The sequence below is a fragment of the Lineus longissimus genome, chromosome 1 (assembly GCF_910592395.1).
Source record: "Lineus longissimus chromosome 1, tnLinLong1.2, whole genome shotgun sequence".
In the NCBI taxonomy this organism is placed as follows: Eukaryota; Metazoa; Nemertea; class Pilidiophora; order Heteronemertea; family Lineidae; genus Lineus; species Lineus longissimus.
Genome location: NC_088308.1, coordinates 27,120,417 through 27,132,216, shown reverse-complemented (window position 1 = coordinate 27,132,216; position 11,800 = coordinate 27,120,417).

Below are 11,800 nucleotides of genomic sequence, written 5' to 3'. Positions count from 1 at the left end.
AATCTATTCCGCCACTCGATATGACGAAGGAGTATGAAAAGCCTGAATCGCAGGATGCCCTTTAACTAATTCTGATTGGAGAAGTCACGGCCAGACAGAAATACTTTTCCATCCCAATGTTGCCTCGAGAAATCTTGCTGCTGATACGAATTATCCTCGGAAGTACTCGAACGCCCGAAAAGTTTGGAAATGTTTGTTTCGGTGCTTTTCTTCAAGATATAATAGTGATAATGATGATAACGAAAATAATAACATGATTATGAATGAATAGATAACGAGATAATGAAGAAAAATGCAGAAAAAAAGTGGCAGATTCAACGGGAGTCGAACCCGTGACCAGCCGAACCACGGTCAAACACTCTAAGCGCTGTAGCGTCAAGGCTCTCATGTTCATGTCGGGATTTTATACCATACAACTTGTCGCCATATTGAAAACGCGCCGGAATTGTGACTAGGTCGCGCAGGTGGCAGAGTGATTGTCCGAAATAGATCCAAGTAATCTTATATTTCGATAGCTGTACAGATTTTTCTCAATATATCGCATTTATATACCACAGTGATATAAAAGATGATGCTTGCAGTTGATTTTACGTTTGAATGGCCTTTCGAAAAAGTTGTTAGAATCGAGGTCAACAGGGTCAAAAGAAATAGTTTTGGCGCCAATATGATGCGGGCAACGTGGCGGATTTGTTCTAAAGTTCGAGTCGATTCTCTTGGAATCCATTCTGCCGATGCTCACTGTGCCGGCTGTGATTTGAAGGGACAAATTAGGTTTGGGATCTAGGTAACCAAGATGACAATGTTCGTATTCCGTTCCGTGCACCTCCTCATCCTGCAACATACTTACTCTCGCTAATAATGATTTTGCAAGTTATCTGAGGTTTTTTGTATATGTCTTTCAAATCTAAGGCCAACGGTTACATTCTGTTTTGGTGAGATCTTTATTGCAGTTGGTGATTTTTTAAAGGCTCACAGCGTCTGCCCGTTTACAGTGGTCGTCGCTTGAATGAAAATTACACACGCCACCGCCGTAACGGTACTCCAGTAAATATATGTGAACGAACGGCGATCCCCTTTAAACATCCTGGCAGTAGTGGTTTTCAATCTACGCCGCCACTCGATATGACGAAGGAGTATGAAAAGCCTGAATCGCAGGATGCCCTTTAACTAATTCTGATTGGAGAAGTCACGGCCAGACAGAAATACTTTTCCATCCCAATGTTGCCTCGAGAAATCTTGCTGCTGATACAAATTATCCTCGGAAGTACTCGAACGCCCGAAAAGTTTGGAAATGTTTGTTTCGGTGCTTTTCTTCAAGATATAATAGTGATAATGATGATAACGAAAATAATAACATGATTATGAATGAATAGATAACGAGATAATGAAGAAAAATGCAGAAAAAAAGTGGCAGATTCAACGGGAGTCGAACCCGTGACCAGCCGAACCACGGTCAAACACTCTAGGCGCTGTAGCGTCAACGCTTTCACATTCACGTCGGGATTTTACACCATACAACTTGTCGCCATATTGAAAACGCGCCGGAATTGTGACTAGGTCGCGCAGGTGGCAGAGTGATTGTCCGAAATAGATCCAAGTAATCTTATATTTCGATAGCTGTACAGATTTTTCTCAATATATCGCATTTATATACCACAGTGATATAAAAGATGATGCTTGCAGTTGATTTTACGTTTGAATGGCCTTTCGAAAAAGTTGTTAGAATCGAGGTCAACAGGGTCAAAAGAAATAGTTTTGGCGCCAATATGATGCGGGCAACGTGGCGGATATGTTCTAAAGTTCGAGTCGATTCTCTTGGAATCCATTCTGCCGATGCTCACTGTGCCGGCTGTGATTTGAAGGGACAAATTAGGTTTGGGATCTAGGTAACCAAGATGACAATGTTCGTATTCCGTTCCGTGCACCTCCTCATCCTGCAACATACTTACTCTCGCTAATAATGATTTTGCAAGTTATCTGAGGTTTTTTGTATATGTCTTTCAAATCTAAGGCCAACGGTTACATTCTGTTTTGGTGAGATCTTTATTGGAGTTGGTGATTTTTTAAAGGCTCACAGCGTCTGCCCGTTTACAGTGGTCGTCGCTTGAATGAAAATTACACACGCCACCGCCGTAACGGTACTCCAGTAAATATATGTGAACGAACGGCGATCCCCTTTAAACATCCTGGCAGCAGTGGTTTTCAATCTATTCCGCCACTCGATATGACGAAGGAGTATGAAAAGCCTGAATCGCAGGATGCCCTTTAACTAATTCTGATTGGAGAAGTCACGGCCAGACAGAAATACTTTTCCATCCCAATGTTGCCTCGAGAAATCTTGCTGCTGATACGAATTATCCTCGGAAGTACTCGAACGCCCGAAAAGTTTGGAAATGTTTGTTTCGGTGCTTTTCTTCAAGATATAATAGTGATAATGATGATAACGAAAATAATAACATGATTATGAATGAATAGATAACGAGATAATGAAGAAAAATGCAGAAAAAAAGTGGCAGATTCAACGGGAGTCGAACCCGTGACCAGCCGAACCACGGTCAAACACTCTAAGCGCTGTAGCGTCAAGGCTCTCATGTTCATGTCGGGATTTTATACCATACAACTTGTCGCCATATTGAAAACGCGCCGGAATTGTGACTAGGTCGCGCAGGTGGCAGAGTGATTGTCCGAAATAGATCCAAGTAATCTTATATTTCGATAGCTGTACAGATTTTTCTCAATATAACGCATTTATATACCACAGTGATATAAAAGATGATGCTTGCAGTTGATTTTACGTTTGAATGGCCTTTCGAAAAAGTTGTTAGAATCGAGGTCAACAGGGTCAAAAGAAATAGTTTTGGCGCCAATATGATGCGGGCAACGTGGCGGATTTGTTCTAAAGTTCGAGTCGATTCTCTTGGAATCCATTCTGCCGATGCTCACTGTGCCGGCTGTGATTTGAAGGGACAAATTAGGTTTGGGATCTAGGTAACCAAGATGACAATGTTCGTATTCCGTTCCGTGCACCTCCTCATCCTGCAACATACTTACTCTCGCTAATAATGATTTTGCAAGTTATCTGAGGTTTTTTGTATATGTCTTTCAAATCTAAGGCCAACGGTTACATTCTGTTTTGGTGAGATCTTTATTGCAGTTGGTGATTTTTTAAAGGCTCACAGCGTCTGCCCGTTTACAGTGGTCGTCGCTTGAATGAAAATTACACACGCCACCGCCGTAACGGTACTCCAGTAAATATATGTGAACGAACGGCGATCCCCTTTAAACATCCTGGCAGCAGTGGTTTTCAATCTATTCCGCCACTCGATATGACGAAGGAGTATGAAAAGCCTGAATCGCAGGATGCCCTTTAACTAATTCTGATTGGAGAAGTCACGGTCAGACAGAAATACTTTTCCATCCCAATGTTGCCTCGAGAAATCTTGCTGCTGATACGAATTATCCTCGGAAGTATTCAAACGCCCGAAAAGTTTGGAAATGTTTGTTTCGGTGCTTTTCTTCAAGATATAATAGTGATAATGATGATAACGAAAATAATAACATGATTATGAATGAATAGATAACGAGATAATGAAGAAAAATGCAGAAAAAAAGTGGCAGATTCAACGGGAGTCGAACCCGTGACCAGCCGAACCACGGTCAAACACTCTAGGCGCTGTAGCGTCAACGCTTTCACATTCACGTCGGGATTTTACACCATACAACTTGTCGCCATATTGAAAACGCGCCGGAATTGTGACTAGGTCGCGCAGGTGGCAGAGTGATTGTCCGAAATAGATCCAAGTAATCTTATATTTCGATAGCTGTACAAATTTTTCTCAATATATCGCATTTATATACCACAGTGATATAAAAGATGATGCTTGCAGTTGATTTTACGTTTGACTGGCCTTTCGAAAAAGTTGTTAGAATCGAGGTCAACAGGGTCAAAAGAAATAGTTTTGGCGCCAATATGATGCGGGCAACGTGGCGGATATGTTCTAAAGTTCGTGTCGATTCTCTTGGAATCCATTCTGCCGATGCTCACTGTGCCGGCTGTGATTTGAAGGGACAAATTAGGTTTGGGATCTAGGTAACCAAGATGACAATGTTCGTATTCCGTTCCGTGCACCTCCTCATCCTGCAACATACTTACTCTCGCTAATAATGATTTTGCAAGTTATCTGAGGTTTTTTGTATATGTCTTTCAAATCTAAGGCCAACGGTTACATTCTGTTTTGGTGAGATCTTTATTGGAGTTGGTGATTTTTTAAAGGCTCACAGCGTCTGCCCGTTTACAGTGGTCGTCGCTTGAATGAAAATTACACACGCCACCGCCGTAACGGTACTCCAGTAAATATATGTGAACGAACGGCGATCCCCTTTAAACATCCTGGCAGCAGTGGTTTTCAATCTATTCCGCCACTCGATATGACGAAGGAGTATGAAAAGCCTGAATCGCAGGATGCCCTTTAACTAATTCTGATTGGAGAAGTCACGGCCAGACAGAAATACTTTTCCATCCCAATGTTGCCTCGAGAAATCTTGCTGCTGATACGAATTATCCTCGGAAGTACTCGAACGCCCGAAAAGTTTGGAAATGTTTGTTTCGGTGCTTTTCTTCAAGATATAATAGTGATAATGATGATAACGAAAATAATAACATGATTATGAATGAATAGATAACGAGATAATGAAGAAAAATGCAGAAAAAAAGTGGCAGATTCAACGGGAGTCGAACCCGTGACCAGCCGAACCACGGTCAAACACTCTAAGCGCTGTAGCGTCAAGGCTCTCATGTTCATGTCGGGATTTTATACCATACAACTTGTCGCCATATTGAAAACGCGCCGGAATTGTGACTAGGTCGCGCAGGTGGCAGAGTGATTGTCCGAAATAGATCCAAGTAATCTTATATTTCGATAGCTGTACAGATTTTTCTCAATATATCGCATTTATATACCACAGTGATATAAAAGATGATGCTTGCAGTTGATTTTACGTTTGAATGGCCTTTCGAAAAAGTTGTTAGAATCGAGGTCAACAGGGTCAAAAGAAATAGTTTTGGCGCCAATATGATGCGGGCAACGTGGCGGATTTGTTCTAAAGTTCGAGTCGATTCTCTTGGAATCCATTCTGCCGATGCTCACTGTGCCGGCTGTGATTTGAAGGGACAAATTAGGTTTGGGATCTAGGTAACCAAGATGACAATGTTCGTATTCCGTTCCGTGCACCTCCTCATCCTGCAACATACTTACTTACTCTCGCTAATAATGATTTTGCAAGTTATCTGAGGTTTTTTGTATATGTCTTTCAAATCTAAGGCCAACGGTTACATTCTGTTTTGGTGAGATCTTTATTGCAGTTGGTGATTTTTTAAAGGCTCACAGCGTCTGCCCGTTTACAGTGGTCGTCGCTTGAATGAAAATTACACACGCCACCGCCGTAACGGTACTCCAGTAAATATATGTGAACGAACGGCGATCCCCTTTAAACATCCTGGCAGCAGTGGTTTTCAATCTACGCCGCCACTCGATATGACGAAGGAGTATGAAAAGCCTGAATCGCAGGATGCCCTTTAACTAATTCTGATTGGAGAAGTCACGGCCAGACAGAAATACTTTTCCATCCCAATGTTGCCTCGAGAAATCTTGCTGCTGATACGAATTATCCTCGGAAGTACTCGAACGCCCGAAAAGTTTGGAAATGTTTGTTTCGGTGCTTTTCTTCAAGATATAATAGTGATAATGATGATAACGAAAATAATAACATGATTATGAATGAATAGATAACGAGATAATGAAGAAAAATGCAGAAAAAAAGTGGCAGATTCAACGGGAGTCGAACCCGTGACCAGCCGAACCACGGTCAAACACTCTAAGCGCTGTAGCGTCAAGGCTCTCATGTTCATGTCGGGATTTTATACCATACAACTTGTCGCCATATTGAAAACGCGCCGGAATTGTGACTAGGTCGCGCAGGTGGCAGAGTGATTGTCCGAAATAGATCCAAGTAATCTTATATTTCGATAGCTGTACAGATTTTTCTCAATATAACGCATTTATATACCACAGTGATATAAAAGATGATGCTTGCAGTTGATTTTACGTTTGAATGGCCTTTCGAAAAAGTTGTTAGAATCGAGGTCAACAGGGTCAAAAGAAATAGTTTTGGCGCCAATATGATGCGGGCAACGTGGCGGATTTGTTCTAAAGTTCGAGTCGATTCTCTTGGAATCCATTCTGCCGATGCTCACTGTGCCGGCTGTGATTTGAAGGGACAAATTAGGTTTGGGATCTAGGTAACCAAGATGACAATGTTCGTATTCCGTTCCGTGCACCTCCTCATCCTGCAACATACTTACTCTCGCTAATAATGATTTTGCAAGTTATCTGAGGTTTTTTGTATATGTCTTTCAAATCTAAGGCCAACGGTTACATTCTGTTTTGGTGAGATCTTTATTGCAGTTGGTGATTTTTTAAAGGCTCACAGCGTCTGCCCGTTTACAGTGGTCGTCGCTTGAATGAAAATTACACACGCCACCGCCGTAACGGTACTCCAGTAAATATATGTGAACGAACGGCGATCCCCTTTAAACATCCTGGCAGCAGTGGTTTTCAATCTATTCCGCCACTCGATATGACGAAGGAGTATGAAAAGCCTGAATCGCAGGATGCCCTTTAACTAATTCTGATTGGAGAAGTCACGGTCAGACAGAAATACTTTTCCATCCCAATGTTGCCTCGAGAAATCTTGCTGCTGATACGAATTATCCTCGGAAGTATTCGAACGCCCGAAAAGTTTGGAAATGTTTGTTTCGGTGCTTTTCTTCAAGATATAATAGTGATAATGATGATAACGAAAATAATAACATGATTATGAATGCATAGATAACGAGATAATGAAGAAAAATGCAGAAAAAAAGTGGCAGATTCAACGGGAGTCGAACCCGTGACCAGCCGAACCACGGTCAAACACTCTAGGCGCTGTAGCGTCAACGCTTTCACATTCACGTCGGGATTTTACACCATACAACTTGTCGCCATATTGAAAACGCGCCGGAATTGTGACTAGGTCGCGCAGGTGGCAGAGTGATTGTCCGAAATAGATCCAAGTAATCTTATATTTCGATAGCTGTACAGATTTTTCTCAATATATCGCATTTATATACCACAGTGATATAAAAGATGATGCTTGCAGTTGATTTTACGTTTGAATGGCCTTTCGAAAAAGTTGTTAGAATCGAGGTCAACAGGGTCAAAAGAAATAGTTTTGGCGCCAATATGATGCGGGCAACGTGGCGGATATGTTCTAAAGTTCGAGTCGATTCTCTTGGAATCCATTCTGCCGATGCTCACTGTGCCGGCTGTGATTTGAAGGGACAAATTAGGTTTGGGATCTAGGTAACCAAGATGACAATGTTCGTATTCCGTTCCGTGCACCTCCTCATCCTGCAACATACTTACTCTCGCTAATAATGATTTTGCAAGTTATCTGAGGTTTTTTGTATATGTCTTTCAAATCTAAGGCCAACGGTTACATTCTGTTTTGGTGAGATCTTTATTGCAGTTGGTGATTTTTTAAAGGCTCACAGCGTCTGCCCGTTTACAGTGGTCGTCGCTTGAATGAAAATTACACACGCCACCGCCGTAACGGTACTCCAGTAAATATATGTGAACGAACGGCGATCCCCTTTAAACATCCTGGCAGCAGTGGTTTTCAATCTATTCCGCCACTCGATATGACGAAGGAGTATGAAAAGCCTGAATCGCAGGATGCCCTTTAACTAATTCTGATTGGAGAAGTCACGGCCAGACAGAAATACTTTTCCATCCCAATGTTGCCTCGAGAAATCTTGCTGCTGATACGAATTATCCTCGGAAGTACTCGAACGCCCGAAAAGTTTGGAAATGTTTGTTTCGGTGCTTTTCTTCAAGATATAATAGTGATAATGATGATAACGAAAATAATAACATGATTATGAATGAATAGATAACGAGATAATGAAGAAAAATGCAGAAAAAAAGTGGCAGATTCAACGGGAGTCGAACCCGTGACCAGCCGAACCACGGTCAAACACTCTAGGCGCTGTAGCGTCAAGGCTCTCATGTTCATGTCGGGATTTTATACCATACAACTTGTCGCCATATTGAAAACGCGCCGGAATTGTGACTAGGTCGCGCAGGTGGCAGAGTGATTGTCCGAAATAGATCCAAGTAATCTTATATTTCGATAGCTGTACAGATTTTTCTCAATATATCGCATTTATATACCACAGTGATATAAAAGATGATGCTTGCAGTTGATTTTACGTTTGAATGGCCTTTCGAAAAAGTTGTTAGAATCGAGGTCAACAGGGTCAAAAGAAATAGTTTTGGCGCCAATATGATGCGGGCAACGTGGCGGATTTGTTCTAAAGTTCGAGTCGATTCTCTTGGAATCCATTCTGCCGATGCTCACTGTGCCGGCTGTGATTTGAAGGGACAAATTAGGTTTGGGATCTAGGTAACCAAGATGACAATGTTCGTATTCCGTTCCGTGCACCTCCTCATCCTGCAACATACTTACTCTCGCTAATAATGATTTTGCAAGTTATCTGAGATTTTTTGTATATGTCTTTCAAATCTAAGGCCAACGGTTACATTCTGTTTTGGTGAGATCTTTATTGCAGTTGGTGATTTTTTAAAGGCTCACAGCGTCTGCCCGTTTACAGTGGTCGTCGCTTGAATGAAAATTACACACGCCACCGCCGTAACGGTACTCCAGTAAATATATGTGAACGAACGGCGATCCCCTTTAAACATCCTGGCAGCAGTGGTTTGCAATCTATTCCGCCACTCGATATGACGAAGGAGTATGAAAAGCCTGAATCGCAGGATGCCCTTTAACTAATTCTGATTGGAGAAGTTACGGCCAGACAGAAATACTTTTCCATCCCAATGTTGCCTCGAGAAATCTTGCTGCTGATACGAATTATCCTCGGAAGTACTCGAACGCCCGAAAAGTTTGGAAATGTTTGTTTCGGTGCTTTTCTTCAAGATATAATAGTGATAATGATGATAACGAAAATAATAACATGATTATGAATGAATAGATAACGAGATAATGAAGAAAAATGCAGAAAAAAAGTGGCAGATTCAACGGGAGTCGAACCCGTGACCAGCCGAACCACGGTCAAACACTCTAAGCGCTGTAGCGTCAAGGCTCTCATGTTCATGTCGGATTTTATACCATACAACTTGTCGCCATATTGAAAACGCGCCGGAATTGTGACTAGGTCGCGCAGGTGGCAGAGTGATTGTCCGAAATAGATCCAAGTAATCTTATATTTCGATAGCTGTACAGATTTTTCTCAATATATCGCATTTATATACCACAGTGATATAAAAGATGATGCTTGCAGTTGATTTTACGTTTGAATGGCCTTTCGAAAAAGTTGTTAAAATCGAGGTCAACAGGGTCAAAAGAAATAGTTTTGGCGCCAATATGATGCGGGCAACGTGGCGGATTTGTTCTAAAGTTCGAGTCGATTCTCTTGGAATCCATTCTGCCGATGCTCACTGTGCCGGCTGTGATTTGAAGGGACAAATTAGGTTTGGGATCTAGGTAACCAAGATGACAATGTTCGTATTCCGTTCCGTGCACCTCCTCATCCTGCAACATACTTACTCTCGCTAATAATGATTTTGCAAGTTATCTGAGGTTTTTTGTATATGTCTTTCAAATCTAAGGCCAACGGTTACATTCTGTTTTGGTGAGATCTTTATTGCAGTTGGTGATTTTTTAAAGGCTCACAGCGTCTGCCCGTTTACAGTGGTCGTCGCTTGAATGAAAATTACACACGCCACCGCCGTAACGGTACTCCAGTAAATATATGTGAACGAACGGCGATCCCCTTTAAACATCCTGGCAGCAGTGGTTTTCAATCTATTCCGCCACTCGATATGACGAAGGAGTATGAAAAGCCTGAATCGCAGGATGCCCTTTAACTAATTCTGATTGGAGAAGTCACGGCCAGACAGAAATACTTTTCCATCCCAATGTTGCCTCGAGAAATCTTGCTGCTGATACGAATTATCCTCGGAAGTACTCGAACGCCCGAAAAGTTTGGAAATGTTTGTTTCGGTGCTTTTCTTCAAGATATAATAGTGATAATGATGATAACGAAAATAATAACATGATTATGAATGAATAGATAACGAGATAATGAAGAAAAATGCAGAAAAAAAGTGGCAGATTCAACGGGAGTCGAACCCGTGACCAGCCGAACCACGGTCAAACACTCTAGGCGCTGTAGCGTCAAGGCTCTCATGTTCATGTCGGGATTTTATACCATACAACTTGTCGCCATATTGAAAACGCGCCGGAATTGTGACTAGGTCGCGCAGGTGGCAGAGTGATTGTCCGAAATAGATCCAAGTAATCTTATATTTCGATAGCTGTACAGATTTTTCTCAATATATCGCATTTATATACCACAGTGATATAAAAGATGATGCTTGCAGTTGATTTTACGTTTGAATGGCCTTTCGAAAAAGTTGTTAGAATCGAGGTCAACAGGGCCAAAAGAAATAGTTTTGGCGCCAATATGATGCGGGCAACGTGGCGGATTTGTTCTAAAGTTCGAGTCGATTCTCTTGGAATCCATTCTGCCGATGCTCACTGTGCCGGCTGTGATTTGAAGGGACAAATTAGGTTTGGGATCTAGGTAACCAAGATGACAATGTTCGTATTCCGTTCCGTGCACCTCCTCATCCTGCAACATACTTACTCTCGCTAATAATGATTTTGCAAGTTATCTGAGGTTTTTTGTATATGTCTTTCAAATCTAAGGCCAACGGTTACATTCTGTTTTGGTGAGATCTTTATTGCAGTTGGTGATTTTTTAAAGGCTCACAGCGTCTGCCCGTTTACAGTGGTCGTCGCTTGAATGAAAATTACACACGCCACCGCCGTAACGGTACTCCAGTAAATATATGTGAACGAACGGCGATCCCCTTTAAACATCCTGGCAGCAGTGGTTTTCAATCTATTCCGCCACTCGATATGACGAAGGAGTATGAAAAGCCTGAATCGCAGGATGCCCTTTAACTAATTCTGATTGGAGAAGTCACGGCCAGACAGAAATACTTTTCCATCCCAATGTTGCCTCGAGAAATCTTGCTGCTGATACGAATTATCCTCGGAAGTACTCGAACGCCCGAAAAGTTTGGAAATGTTTGTTTCGGTGCTTTTCTTCAAGATATAATAGTGATAATGATGATAACGAAAATAATAACATGATTATGAATGAATAGATAACGAGATAATGAAGAAAAATGCAGAAAAAAAGTGGCAGATTCAACGGGAGTCGAACCCGTGACCAGCCGAACCACGGTCAAACACTCTAGGCGCTGTAGCGTCAAGGCTCTCATGTTCATGTCGGGATTTTATACCATACAACTTGTCGCCATATTGAAAACGCGCCGGAATTGTGACTAGGTCGCGCAGGTGGCAGAGTGATTGTCCGAAATAGATCCAAGTAATCTTATATTTCGATAGCTGTACAGATTTTTCTCAATATATCGCATTTATATACCACAGTGATATAAAAGATGATGCTTGCAGTTGATTTTACGTTTGAATGGCCTTTCGAAAAAGTTGTTAGAATCGAGGTCAACAGGGCCAAAAGAAATAGTTTTGGCGCCAATATGATGCGGGCAACGTGGCGGATTTGTTCTAAAGTTCGAGTCGATTCTCTTGGAATCCATTCTGCCGATGCTCACTGTGCCGGCTGTGATTTGAAGGGACAAATTAGGTTTGG